This window comes from Dreissena polymorpha, chromosome 7 (assembly GCF_020536995.1).
Source record: "Dreissena polymorpha isolate Duluth1 chromosome 7, UMN_Dpol_1.0, whole genome shotgun sequence".
NCBI lineage: Eukaryota > Metazoa > Mollusca > Bivalvia > Myida > Dreissenidae > Dreissena > Dreissena polymorpha.
Genome location: NC_068361.1, coordinates 18,039,097 through 18,054,590, shown reverse-complemented (window position 1 = coordinate 18,054,590; position 15,494 = coordinate 18,039,097). Strand labels below are relative to the sequence as shown.

The window sequence follows — 15,494 nt, the reverse complement described above, 5'->3', positions numbered from 1 at the left end:
TTATACACCTACCACATGTCACAGCAGAAGAGTGCAATATACAATTATCACTTTGGGAACAGGAGACATCATTTCATTTGCATACTTGATCATACAAACAGATGCTCTCTTTGGACAAACCACATTAGTAGTGTGAAACCTAACACTCCTATAATCGATTACGTAAACCCCGATACCCATAAGATACACACTCAATCCGAACTTACATTTGTTATGTACATTGGGAAATTGGATATTTCAATTATTTAAATTTCATTATATACCATATCTGGATTGGGGCTTGTTATGTACGAGCCGAATTGTTAATTAAGGACTAAAGACAAACCAACATATGTTCCCGATTAATGAACTACATTGGAGAAATGAAACCATACTTCCATAATCAATTGTTCAAACTTCATTACATACCTCATCCAAAGAAATCTGTTATGTTAAGTCCTAAATACCCACAACATACAGCTACTTTACAAGATGAACTCTCAAATAGTTTGATCACTTTAAACTTTTAACTTCTGTTTACGTATAAGATAGAAATATTGATGTAAATAACCTTTCAAAATTTTCTTACATATCAGTAATTATAACAGTAACTAATTAATTACTCAAACATATTTTTTAAATATTTCCCTATTATTAAATCTATCTGTACTTAAATTTCTACCATAAGAATAAACAATATGGTTATGTCACAGACAGTACGTTGACGATTACGATTTATTTATATGACAAAGACACGATTTTCGACAGTTTCGATAATATATTATTATATTATTTATTACGATAAATTTCGCATTAAAACTATCCTGCTGTCTCGTTATCGTCATCGTACAGCCCGTGAGTCAATCGTGATACATCTCCGAACCCTCCGTACGATATGCAAAAAATCGTTATCTGATCCCGAGTGCCGTTGAGCATTTACAACGCTCATGAGTTCACTTGGTTGAAGCATTATTATACAACGATAAAAATATTAGACGAGTGTGTCATCTTGGCTACGTCACAACTAAGTTGAGTTGATGAGTTATTATATCCCCTCAATGGTAAGAGTCCTGTTTGTGTATACGGCGCCCTATTACATTTACTCATTCGTATTCATTCCATTTGTTTTAATCGCGTGTATGCATGATGGGCAGAACTGTTAGTGAGTTTTGACGTCTGTCAATCAGTTTAATGTACACTTCAACACCGTTATTTCGAAGTCGTCGGGACCGTTAAAAAAAACTTCGGATTAACGATAATTCGAAATAAACATTTTACAGAAGACTTCTTTGATTCTGTTAAAATAAAACGTTGTGGAATTCGCATGGTTCGGTTACACGCTTACTTAAAAGCGTAAACTAGTCAGATAACAATAGATTTCACTTGTAACAAACGGAGGAATAAAACGAATCTTTTTCTTGTTTTTAATTTTGTCTAATTACAGAACATATAAAATATAACGAATAGAACAAATTATCAGACATACATATATATGAATACATTTTCGGAAATGAATTAATATTTTTTGTAACTAATACGCGATGTCTCTCTTAACTCCGGCGTTCGCACAGACGACAAAGGTGTAATTATCGGCTTTTGACGCACCACGACAAAGGTGTGAAAATACACTCAGTAGTTTGCAGTTTTGACTTCGGATTAAAGATTGAAAATTTGGTGCGAATTATAGTGATGGGACCGACTGAATCACTTCGAAATAACGATTTCTTCGGTTTAACGAAGTTCGGATTAACAATGAAATTTTACATTAAACAAAGAAGACCCAAAATCGGGACCCAAAAAATACTTCGAAATAACGGTGACTTCGGATTATCGGTGTTCGAAATAACGGTGTTGAAGTGTATATGTGATGTGCCGGTATACGCTTCGTAGCAACACCGACATTCGTAAATCCGGACCAGAAACATATACAGTTAAAAGTAAATGCTCGGTAATCATAACACATGTAATTACTTTATTCGAAACAAAGTCCAAAATATAACTTGGGGAAGGTACACAGGCCAAAGTAAAGCTTGCGAGTATAAGGATTCATAAAATAATACGACAATGCAGAAAAAAATTATTAGTTCAATGAACGAATACAAACATGTATTATTTAGACCATATATAAGCAAATAGAAAATTCCAGTAGCAAATTAGAAAAAAAGAAACACAAACTTTTAACATAGTATTTAAACGACAATTAACATAAAACAATCGCATATAATATTGTTATACACACAGCAACTCTAAATGTACATCATTTTAAACAAAAGAATAACTGAGATAATAAGATAAACCAAAAACATTCATGCTTCTAAAATCGTAACAAACAATGCTTGTCAGAATAGACGCAACAGAACAAATGGGCCGTGCTCTGTAAAAAGAGCGTTGAATTCATGTGTGTAAAGTATCGTCCAAGATTAAACCTGTGCAGTCGGCACAGGCTAATCAGTGACGACACTTTCCGCCATTATGATATTGTTTGTGTAAAGACAGTCTTTTCTTAGGAAAAACCAAGGTAAGGCGGAGTGTCACTGAACGCAAATGCGTTAAACCCCCTTTTCACAGAGCGCGGCTCATATAATTATATTTTCTAAGGCGCTTGGAGTGGTACCAAGGCCTGATTTGGAAGCGTTATAGGCTAACCTAAAAACATTCGCCAACTGAACAATTTCTGATATTGTGTTTTAATAAAACAGGCACCTTTGAATCAAGCCGATATCAACGCAGGTGTGATAAATTATATATAGTGGTATGATAAAGAGGCGCAGCCAATATATAGAGGTACGACATATCACTCGAAATCAAATGTATTCAATTTCGGCGAAATAAAACAGATTCAACAAGTCAAACGAATTGATACAAAGATGTAGTACATTCAATACACAAAAATCATCAACACTGTTAAAACTTATTTTACAAATATTTCCCGCCAGAGGTACAGAGCGGTAGATTTTTTTTTACTAATTCGTTCAAAATGTCGGTGTATAGTTATGATAAACAAAAATAGGTTACTTATCGTTATGTACAATATCAGGCTCGACACGAATAAAAACCGGCTTGGCAAGCCTCGCCATTTATTTATTCTTAGCCTCTAAACCTGTTATTCTCTTTTTTTCATAATTGATAAGTTTTTTTATTACGTATACCGGAAGTTGTTATATGAGTCAATGCTTCGACGCAGGTCATATTACTACTTAACAACACAAACAATTTGGTACCAATTTATTATATATTGTAGACACAAAACGCAACACACACATTAAAAAAAAAATAACCGAAAGTGCTCATGACGTCTTGGTAAACAAATCAAACGTCATAAACATATTCATGCTATTGTTGTTGTTTTTTAATTCAGCTTGATTATATTTCATGATATCTTAAAAAATCCTTTCTTGAATTTATAATATACATAAAAAAGGCTTGGCACGTATAAAACAACCACTTGGCAAGCCCCGCCTTTCACTTTTTTCTTCGCCTTAATACCTAATAGATTACACAACTACATGGCAGTAACCTGTTATTCTCTATGTACTGATCTATACCCAGATACAAATTCACGCAGTTAATCAAGTGAAATGTGTTCATGTACATTACACTTAAAGAATAGATGCAATGACACGTTGAAGTGTTGATCTTGAAACAAGGTAGATAGCTCAAGACTTGGTTTGATGCAAAGTTTAAAGAACAACTTGACAAAATTCTGCAGGTGAATCACACTATTCTTGACATAATTTTCACATTCCTTCAAGAATGGTAGTATTGTTTCACATTATCAATTTATCAATATGTACCAGAACTATTAACGTGCATTCAATTATTGACGCTAAAAATAAACTACTAGGAAGTTATAAATTGAATTTTTATATGTAATCCCTGCTTACAATGACTGACCAACAATGGGTAGGATGATGTTATTCATTCAGCTTTTAAATATGTTCCAATTCCCATTAAGCATATTGTCTATCCACTCGGAACAAAAACAAAAGAGGGACTCTAAACGGTGATTTTAATTTATGAAATACAAAAACTACAACATTTGAAACATGGAAGTTCCTTAAGGCTTTGATTGACTTCGTGATAAGTACAAATTCTAACAACAATACACTATCTTTATATGATATAACGACGAGAACCGGATATAATACAATACAATTGTGAATGATAACCACGTCATAATCATTCATGATCTTATTACTCTAAATATTTCGATTGCAATTGCTCTTGATTTCACAGGTACTAGCTTAAAGCTATATTATTTACATATTCACTCACAATCATTACTAACAATTTTTTTTTCAATTTTCAAATGTTTTTGCAGATGAAATATATTATCGAGTCAAATATCTTATACACGATCTAGTCAACAAAGTATACACAGCGAAGGCAGTATAGCGATTTTCTAATAATGACCCTTGTGCGCTCATCTGAGTTCAAGGATTTGACCAAGTGATCTAGTTTTCGACCACACCTGACCCAGATTCAAACCTGATCTTTATATTGTCATATAAACATTTTGTCCTGGTTTCATCAAGTTTTAGTCATATATTGGGCCTTTAGATAAGTAACAAGGTTTTTCAAAGATTTGACCTGGTGACATAGGTTTGGGAAGCAAGGGACCCAGATTCAATATTGGCCTAGACAATGTCAGGATTACAATTCCGGCAAAGTTTTATCATGAATGAGTAATAAATAAGGCCTTAAAGTGGTAACAATTGTGTCTTTTTAAACATGTAACATGGTCACCTATTTTTACGCTAACGTGACTCAGATTATTCATTGTCCAGATAAATATGCTGACCAAGTTAAATCAAGATCGGATAAAACATGTTACCTCTAGAATGTTAATGCTAACAGTTGATGACACACAAAGCACAATACACGCTGAAAGAAAAAGGGCGTAGGGTGATTACAATAGCTTGCCTTGACCACTTCATGCTCAGGTGAGCTAACTATAATGAATGACATTATTTCCATGTTTTGATCCGGTCTAATTGTAGCTAATCTGACTGTCATGACTATAACTAGGACACATTTTAAATGACGATATGAAATAAAATCTGAATAAAAGTCTAAAAAACTTTGATTCATACAAAAACAAACATGCACTTCAAAACCAAAATTCAATGCTATTAATAAAATCGCAACCGTTTACCGAAAGTAAATTACATGCTCTAGGTAAATTCCGTTCATGTAAAATTGTACAAAAAAGGAAAATAATAAAACGGTTGAATTTAATCATAAAAGCTTCTTAATTTATTGAAATAAAAATTCGGTTAATAAAATAATAATAGTATAAATTACGTTATGCTGTAATTACTTTCTTTATTTGCTTTTGTGTCAATTAAAAAGTCGGAACTGTTTTTGTTTTGAACTCATTGATGTTGTCGTGGTCCCAAAATCCAACTATGAGTTTTCTCGTTACTTCATTATAGTAGACAGATGCAGGATTTGCAATGTTACCAGATATGGTATTGAGGATTGTCTTGCCGACTGTATCCACTTGACTTATGGAGTTGTCACCAAAGACGAAAACCTGCCCTGTGGCTGCCACATGTATGTTATCTGTAATCCAGTCGTGTTTGAATGCAGGATCCTGGAACGTAGCTGTGACTGTTCCATCCCTGGTCAGCGTGCGAAGCATGCCATTAATTAAGTTCGTCACATAGATCATCTTCCCATCAGGACTCATCCCAACACCTACAACTAAATGAGGAATACAACTTACACAATCTGGCACGAAATCTTGAATATTAGTATTTCTTTCTAAATAGTATTAGCGTAAGCTCACTTATTCTCATATCAATAGTTAGCAAACAGTTATCGTTTAAATGTATAACCTTTAAATGGAAAAATACTTGAAATAAACAATAGGAAAATATTTATTTGAAAATCTAAATTAACTTTAAAAGAGTATTACGACTTTATAACATTAAAGACTTAAGCCAGTTATTCTTAAAAAATATAAGAAATTTTGAAAAATTGGGACCGCATGTGATGCTTGGTGGGTTATGCTTCTTTTGTTGTAAAAATTATTATTAGTACATAACTCATTTAAGTCATGATTGAGATACTTTGATAATTGAAATACCTGTCAAACAAGTTTAATTGATCGGAAATGACGTTTCGGAACAGGATAAGAGTGCATGATTTCAATTAACGTCATTGTAACCCTTATAGAACATTAAAGTCGGTCCTTCACCATGTGCCTGCCCTATGTAATTAACAGCGGTATTGATACAATCTACGCTCAGATCTCATCTTTATCAAGTTCATGCATATCATAACACAAAGTGCAAAGCATCCCCGAAAAAAAGGAAAATAATAATGTACTCATATATCACCTCGGTTTTGTTCAGTACTATCTTCGTATAACTTCTTAACTAACCGTCCGTCCATTGTGTATTCGTACAACGCAGTACCGGAAGTAGTCACAAACACTTCTGCATCGACATGCGCAATTCCATAACAGACATGATTCATTTTTAGAACCTGTTTGCGTATAATCTTTCCGCCATCTACTCGTAATAAATAAATCCCGTTATGAGCATCGGCTATATGTTTGCTAACAGTCACCGCCATTACGAAGGAGGAAATGCTACACATGGACCTCGGATAAGTAGGAAGCTGAACTTGATCAATCACCGTGTACGCCTGATCAAGGAGTTTCACACATTTATTGTAATTGTCAGCAATGACGAGATCCCCGTTGGAAGTCGTACATATACCCGTAATCGCACATGAGGATTTATCAGTAGCTGTTCGAACATTATATTCTGACTTGTCCTCGATGCTGACAATCTTGTTTGGATCAACGTTAGGTTGTGGATCGCCTATGATGATTTTACCAAGATCAGTGCAGTCTGCATGACATTGAATCAATTCACGGTTAGGCTGGAATTTAATATCAGTTCCATCATTGTTGATCATGCTTTTTAGGAGTGAATCTGCTGCAGCAGTTTGATCAATACATTTTCTTAACGTAATAAACGTTCGTTCAGGTAGAATATTGTCTTTGAGCTTAGCGCCATATATCTTTAACTTTGAAATACATTCTAAGCATCGCTTGGTGTCATCTTCAATGGAATTGTTTAAGCGCTCGTGAATTGATTCCAATTCTCTTATGGTGTTTTGCTGAAGTCGGTCAAGATTCTCGTTGATCTGTCGACGTTCATCAAGTATTTCTTCACAAATTTGTTCGTAAGAAGCTTTAAGTGATTTTATGTTATCTTTTCCTCTGTCCACCATATCCTTTAAACGCTTCTGCGACTTTTCTATTCTTTTCGTCACTTGAACAAGGGGTATACGTTGTGAGTTTGATTTGGCCTGTTCAGCCAATGTAAACACCTTACTGCATTGCCTGAAATGCAAATATGCGTTAAACGGAACATATGGGTGTAGATTATTCTGATTATTCTATGTCGAGTCTTACGTCATGCTGATAATGTTGATGTTAATTAATGGCGATAATGGTGATGATGAAGATGTTGGTGGTGATGATTGTTGAACATGATGATAAGGGCGATGGAGACGATGTTGTTTTTTTAAATAGCAATAATGATAAAAATAAATATTTAAACACTAACAACAATAATGATATTGATGATATAATAATGATAATAATACTAATACTACTAATAACAAAGACTGTTTGTAAAACATGCATGCCCCCCATATGGGCTGTCCGTTGTAGTGGCAGCCATTGTGTGAATACGTTTTTTATTACTGTGACCTTGACCTTTGACCTAGTGACCTGAAAATAAATAGGGGTCATCTGCGAGTCATGATCAATGTACCTATGAAGTGTCATGATTCTAGGCAAAAGCGTTCTTGGGTTATCATCCGGAAACAATTTTACTGTTTCGGGTCACCATGACCTTGACCTTTGACCTAGTGACCTCAAAATCAATACGGGTCATCTGCGAGTCATGATCAATGTAACTATGAAGTTTCATGATCCTAGGCGTAAGTGTTCTTGAGTTATCATCCGGAAACCATTTAACTATTTCGGTTCACCGTGACCTTGACCTTTGACCGAGTGACCTCAAAATCTCTAGGGGTCATCTGCGAATCATGATCAATCTACCCATGAAGTTTCATGATCCTAGGCATATGCGTTTTTGAGTTATCATCAGAAACCCATTTTACTATTTCGGGTCACCGTGACCTTGACCTTTGACCTAGTGACCTCAAAATCAATAGGGGTCATCTGCGAGTCATGATCAATCTACCCATGAAGTTTCATGATCTTAGGCGTATGCGTTCTTGAGTTATCATCCGAAAACCATTTTACTATTTCGGTTCACCGTGACCTTGACCTTAGACCTAGTGACCTCAAAATCAACAGGGGTCATCTGCGAGTTATGATCAATCTACCTATGAAGTGCCATGATCCTAGGCGCATGCGTTCTTGAGTTATCATCCGAAAACCATTTTACTATTTCGGGTCACCGTGACCTTTGACCTAGTGACCTCAAAATCAATAGGGGTCATCTGCGAGTCATGATGTATCTAACGATGAAGTTTCATGATCCTAGGCGTATGCGTTCTTGAGTTATCATCCGGAAACCATTTTACTATTTCGGGTCACCGTGACCTTGACCTTTGACCTAGTGACCTCAAAATCAATATGGGTTATCTGCGAGTCATGATCAATGTACCTTTGAAGATTCATGATCCTAGGCCCAAGTGTTCTTGAGTTATCATCCGGAAACCACCTGGTGGACGGACCGACAGACCGTCAGACCTACCGACAGACCGACCGACCGACATGTGCAAAGCAATATACTCCCTCTTCTTCGAAGGGGGGCATAATAATGGAAATGATAATCATAATAGCATATAATTATAGTAATTATTGTTATGCCCCCCTTCGAAGAAGAGGGGGTATATTGCTTTGCTCATGTCGGTCTGTCGGTCTGTCGGTCCGTCCACCAGGTGGTTGTCAGACGATAACTCAAGAACGCTTGGGCCTAGGATCATGAAACTTCATAGGTACATTGATCATGACTCGCAGATGACCCCGATTGATTTTGAGGTCACTAGGTCAAAGGTCAAGGTCACGGTGACCCGAAATAGTAAAATGGTTTCCGGATGATAACTCAAGAACGCTTAGGCCTAGGATCATGAAACTTGATAGGTACATTGATCATAACTCGCAGATGACCCCTATTGATTTTCAGGTCATTAGGTCAAAGGTCAATGTCACAGTGACCCGAAATAGTAAAATGGTTTCCGAATGATAACTCAAGAACGCTTAGGCCTAGGATCATGAAACTTGATAGGTAGATTGATCATGACTCGCAGTTGACCCCGATTGATTTTCAGGTCACTAGGTCAAAGGTCAAGGTCACAGTGACCCGAAATAGTAAAATGGTTTCCGGATGATAACTCAAGAACGCTTAGGCCTAGGATCATGAAACTTCATAGGTACATTGATCATGACTCGCAGATAACCCCTATTGATTTTCAGGTCACTAGGTCAAAGGTCAAGGTCACGATGACCCGAAATAGTAAAATGGTTTTCGGATGATAACTGAAGAACGCTTATTCCTAGGATCATGAAACTTGATAGGTAGATTGATCATGACTCGCAGATGACCCCTATCAATTTTCAGGTCACTAGGTCAAAGGTCAAGGTCACGGTGATCCGAAATAGTAAAATGGTGTCCGGATCATCACTCAAGAACGCTTATTCCTAGGATCATGAAACTTCATAGGTACATTGATCATGACTGGCAGATGACCACTATTGATTTTCAGGTCACTAGGTCAAAGGTCAAGGTCACAGTGTCAAAAAAAATATTCACACAATGGCTGTCACTACAACGGAGGGCCCATATGGGGGGCATGCATGTTTTACAAACAGCCCTTGTTATTATTAATATAACAATTATTATCATTATTAGAAGTAGTATTTTTGTTATTACAGTCGTTTTTTTTCATTATTTTGGGAATAGGGCCGTGCCCCTTACTATTGGGGAAAAGCATCGTTTTGACTTAAATTAGTAAACTAGTGTTGTTGATTTTTTGCTAACAAACTCTTTAAAATTAAGAAGAAAAGTGATTTAAATATTATATTTACTAAGGTTCAACTTATAACGCTGGATTCACATTAAATAAGTGGTGGTGGTGGTGGTGGTGGTGGTGGTGGTGGTGGTGGTGGTGGTGGTGGTGGTGGTGGTGGTGGTGGTGGTGGTGGTGGTGGTGGTGGTGGTGGTGGTGGTGGTGGAGGTGGTGGTGGTGGTGGTGGTGGTGGTAGTAGTAGTAGTAGTAAAAGTAGTAGAATATTAGTAGTAGTAGTAGTAGTAGTAGAATATATACACACACACACACACACACACACACGTGAAACAGGTATGATTTGTACTTGGCCTTAACATAAATTTATATCAATACTCACTGACCTGTGTTTTAGGAGGAGACATAATTGACATAGCAACTGTTCATGATCTTCAAAGAACATCGTTAGTTTCTCAGTCGTGTGCTCCTCACATAACTCTATAGTATCGTCCACTTTGTTCGCAACATACCAGCTTTCACCGTCAGATTTCGCTGACACCGCGTGATCCTTATGTAGCTTTTTGTGCATTTTCACACATTCGTCGCAGTATGTTTTAAAACATATTTTACAATGAAACAGTCCTTCATTATGTATCCCATCCTCTTCGCAAACAGAACAACAAACGTCGTAAAATACGTCTGATCCCTTTTGCTGCGAATTGTTCAAGTTAGACGCCATTTTGTGATTTCTTTACAAAACCACTTTCGATTTCCATATGTCTAAACCGCGTGCCGTGATTACCGACTAAGTTACTATTAAAGGTGCCTTTTCACAAATTTTGGCATGTATTGAAGTTTGCCATTAAATGCTTTATATTGATAAATGTTAACATTTGGTCTAAAAGCTCCAGTAAAAAAACACAAATAAAATTAAAGAAATAAATAAAAGTAACCCTAAACTGGGCACGACACGAACCACTGAACCCTAGAGTAAAAGTCTATCGCTGAAACCACTTGGCCATTCGTGCTCAAACAATGAGTGAGGTATTTTATACTTTCAATCCTTTTGCGTTGCAACGCTTTATAATTTTCAGGTTTTTAAATCGTGGAAAGATGCATATAATGGATATTTTAGAGCATGGTAAAAGTTCAGTATTACTTACAAATATCATAACTACAGCAAAAATGTGCGATTCTGAAACAATTTATTTTTATTCCGTCCATTTAAAAAAACGTGAAAATGCCCCTTTAAGTGATAATTATTTGTTTTACAGATTCGCAGGTCGGACAATTAGGCCAAATTTATTGTAGTTTGGTTTACGTATGGTTCATTCAAGGTTGAATACCAAATATATCCTATATAGCTGTACGAATATAAGACATGTTCAAACTGCTCATAAAGCGAACTTCGACTAGTGATTTAAATTTACGGTTAAGACAGTATATCTTGTAAGCAAACATTCTATGTGGACTTTGTATTGGTATATTTATAGGTGTGTGTCGCTTTCATCCGTCAAGTATTAATTTGTATTAGACTATTGCTTTGATATCTGCCTAATATAATGCTACATATATTTTAATATTCGTTCAACAGGAAGTATCCATATCATTCAATGTTTGGAGGTTAGTCATATTACTCGGAATGAACTATAAAGTCATCATTTTAGTAAACAAGGGTCAGATTTCGCCCTATTAGCGCAAAAAGGTACCTTGTGCCTTCTAATTTTAATTTCACATGGTACCTTTTTCCACCCGGGGAGGGGGGAGGATTTAACAAAACAAACAATTTGGTTCCTATATGTTACATATTTTAGACACAAAAGGCAATAAAAATCCGCGCAAAACTGATTCGACAATTATTAAGCTTATTATTAGCACGTCAAAAGTCACCCTATTATATTCATTCCCGTTAAAAATGCAGCGTCGTAGCGATTTTTGTTTTCATTATCCCTTTTAAAATGGAACGGAGAGGTATGGTTAACAAAATAACAGGTTACAGTTTTGTAACTTATCAGGCTCAGCACGAATTATTTATTATAAGCCTGATTTATACAAACACTATTGGGCAGTTACCCGTTATTCTCTATATACAGTAATATAATACTCCACATGACAATTGTAGATTCTAATTGTTCTATTTACCGTCACTTTACCGTCGTGGTATCGACCTATCTATCAAATGTGAAGTACTACGTAGGTCATGTTAACAACCTATCTATCTCATGTAAAGTACTACGTAGTTCATTGTAAGGGTTTAACAATCTTGTGGGAAGTACAAAGTCGATAATGGAAACGACAAACCAATCTTGTGTGAAGTACTAAGTAGGTCTTGGTAACTATAACCTATCTCATGTGAACGAGATAACCCACACGAGTTCATAACGGAATGCATCCAAATCTTTTTGATGCAGTTTGTAAAGCATTGCAAACAGCGACTCTGAAATATACAATATACAATTATGTAAACCAACCTTGCATCAGCCATTTTGAATCATGTGTTAAACAACATCATATATATCACCATTTAAATTTGAGCAGGAGGCTTTTTGTGCATTTGTAGACATCTGGGGAGTTTTGAGACAAATGTAAAATGTGTGGGCCCGGTTTAAATACAAAACCTACCGACACGTTTTTAGCTTTCTGCGTGACATCATTGTTTAAGCATGCCTTGTTACAGCATGAAAGAAAACTTAATATTTCATTATCTAAAGCAATTATAAACAAGATAACTATTGATGCAAAGCATCAAAGGGCGTCGGGAATTTCAGTGTAAAAGGCACTCAATGAAGTTACATGGAACGATTTTTTTTCTACTGTAAATATTGATATATTGGCCGATTATTTTAATCAAAATAGAAAAAGATACTGGTATAACCATTATCTATGATTTTGTGTTATAACCCCCAAATGGGTGGCAGACGTTCCCCCCCCCCAAGACGTTTCCTCCCCAGACGTTTTCTCCCTAGACGTTTCACCCCAATTTTGGAGGTGAAAAGTCTACATAATATGAAAATGTTTATTTGAAGAAGTTATTTGTAATAATGCATTTTTAATGTGTCTTAATAATTAATGATGAAAAAAAATGGTGTAAGTTGTGTCCTGAGTGATTAAAATATTAATTAATGATTTTTTATGGTTATTTTTAGGGAAGCCTCTAACAAATTTTACCAATTAATTATACTTGTTTTTATAAGTGCCTGAATTTTTTCTTTCTTTTATTGAGATCATTGAATAATTGAGTAAAAGCACAGCTTTGAAGTTCTTTGATGGTAATTTTAAGTGGAATACTATGATACAAATTAAACAATTATAACTATTGTATTAATGAATTGAGTAAAAGCACCTTTGATGTTCTTTGATGATCATTTTAAGTGGAATAGTATGTTACAAAGTAAATAATTATTAAATTAATGAATTCATTTTGCTACAAATTCAATTTTACCTATATATACTAGAACATAAGTTGTGATTTTTAATGAAGTATTATAACTATATTCAAATTATTATGACTAAATAAATATCATATTGGGATTTTTATTTTGAGTTAATTAAATTGGTATATAACATTTAAATTATAATGGCCCAATACAGCTAGTATGAACATTTTACATTGAATTTTAGTACTCAGGTGTTACCTCTCAAAAATATTCTGTCTGTCATCAAGATTATCATATACTAAAAAGTTTGACACTAATAGATATGCAGAATATTAATATTTACTATTAATATTTACCATCCTAATTTAATGATTAAAAAAATAATTTAATCTGGAGCCAAGCAAATGTGACAGCATTTTAATGTTTTCGCTAATATTAAGTAACAACACACACCTACCATTATACAAGATATCAGGCACTTATGATGCAAGCGTTGATTATATTAGCAAGTGCATTCTAGAAGATAACAGCTATTGTATAACGGGTACTTATGGTGCAATATACAGGCCCTTTAATTAGCATTGATGAGATTAGGTGACATCTTAAAAAGGGGGATGGTCATTAATTAGATGAGATTAGCACATCATCATACAAAAAACAATTATAATTGGTTTATCACTTTATTAATTATTATTAATGAATTGATTTGAATTGACTTAATTAATAGTTTTATATATGGTAGTCATAGATGCAGCTGTTGTATTTAACAGTGGCGGATTCAAAATATATGTTAAACTTTCGACATCTTTTTCATTTGTTAATACAAATTAATCTTTCATATATCTTCATTAGCAGAATGAAGGCTTTTGTCAAGTCAAAATCCTCTTATTCTACCCTCATATCATAAAGTTTATAAAAGATTGTTATTCTGCTTCATTTTAAATTTGGTATTACTCAGTCTGTCATTAACTAGGTTAAAACAGAATAGGCAGGGCAGGTTAATAAGTTAAAAGAAGATTTAGGTGTTGAGCTCAAATCAATGATACATTTCCTAAAACTATGTTCATTTTGAGATTAATTGTCAGCTTGTGTATGCTAGGGGTAGAGATGTTGTGTTTGTGAAACTTAGATGCTTAGTTTTGGTGCATGATGACTAGGTTTATAGATATTGCGTTCTGTAAAACTTATATATTTCATATTTTTGTGCATGTAAAACATTTTTTTAATTTGTTAAGTTATTTTTTTCCTTAAATGGCACAAGTTTATAAATCAATTATTTTTTATTTTTTGGCTTTTAAATACTATTAATATTGAGTTAAATTATTAAAATATCAATAAGTTTTCATTACATTTGCTAATTATATAATTAATATTTTAATAATGTGCAAGGAAAGTGCAATTCTGTTTAAATTAGTCTAAATTAGTTATTAGTAAAAACTAAAATACCAGTGACATCCAATAATTTGATTATATACATATGAATGCATGACAAAAAATAAAATTGTTGACAGTTACATAGTTTATTTATTTATCATATTTAACTGTTTCAAGGAAAACAGTTTTGAAATTAAAATAAATGTTATTTTACCATTTTGCAATTCACCAATTGACCCTATTTAATTGGATTAAAAACAACAAACAACTACATTTCCACAACCCTGCCAAGGTTTTCTCAAACTGAAATTAGTTGTTAAAAGTGGTTTCCAAAACGGGTCTGGATTACACATTATTATTGGTTGCATTTGTGCTCCCAAATGAGCAACATGGTTAAGATACTCAGTAATATTTTGAGAATATTCCATTTATTCGACTAGTACACCAACATGCGCTTAATAATGATTTACATGCATTCCTTACACAGTTAAACCAAAAAAAAAAAGAATTCTAAAACCAAAAAAAACAAGCTGCTTTATAGATAAAGTTTATTAAAGACTTTATGAACAAAATAATCATTTTGATAATAAATCAAGATCATACTTCAACCAAACAATTATAAATTTATTTATTTTTTTTGGGGGGGGGGGCGTCTGCACTAAAACTAAAATGGGGGGGGGGGAACGTCTGGGGAGGAAACGTCTTGGGGGCGGAAACGTCTGGGGAGGAAACATCTTGGGGGGAAACGTCCGTAACCCGCCC

At 34.5% G+C, this 15,494-nt stretch overlaps 1 protein-coding gene and 1 pseudogene across 2 annotated transcripts in view; both read right to left on the bottom strand.

Moving 5' to 3' along the window:
* The window catches only part of LOC127839499 (uncharacterized), a 42,321-nt pseudogene extending 31,546 nt beyond the window's left edge, over positions 1-10,775 (bottom strand).
* Positions 1-15,494, bottom strand: part of LOC127837815 (G-protein-signaling modulator 2-like) — a 57,968-nt gene that overhangs the window by 33,370 nt on the left and 9,104 nt on the right. The window lies entirely within an intron of this gene.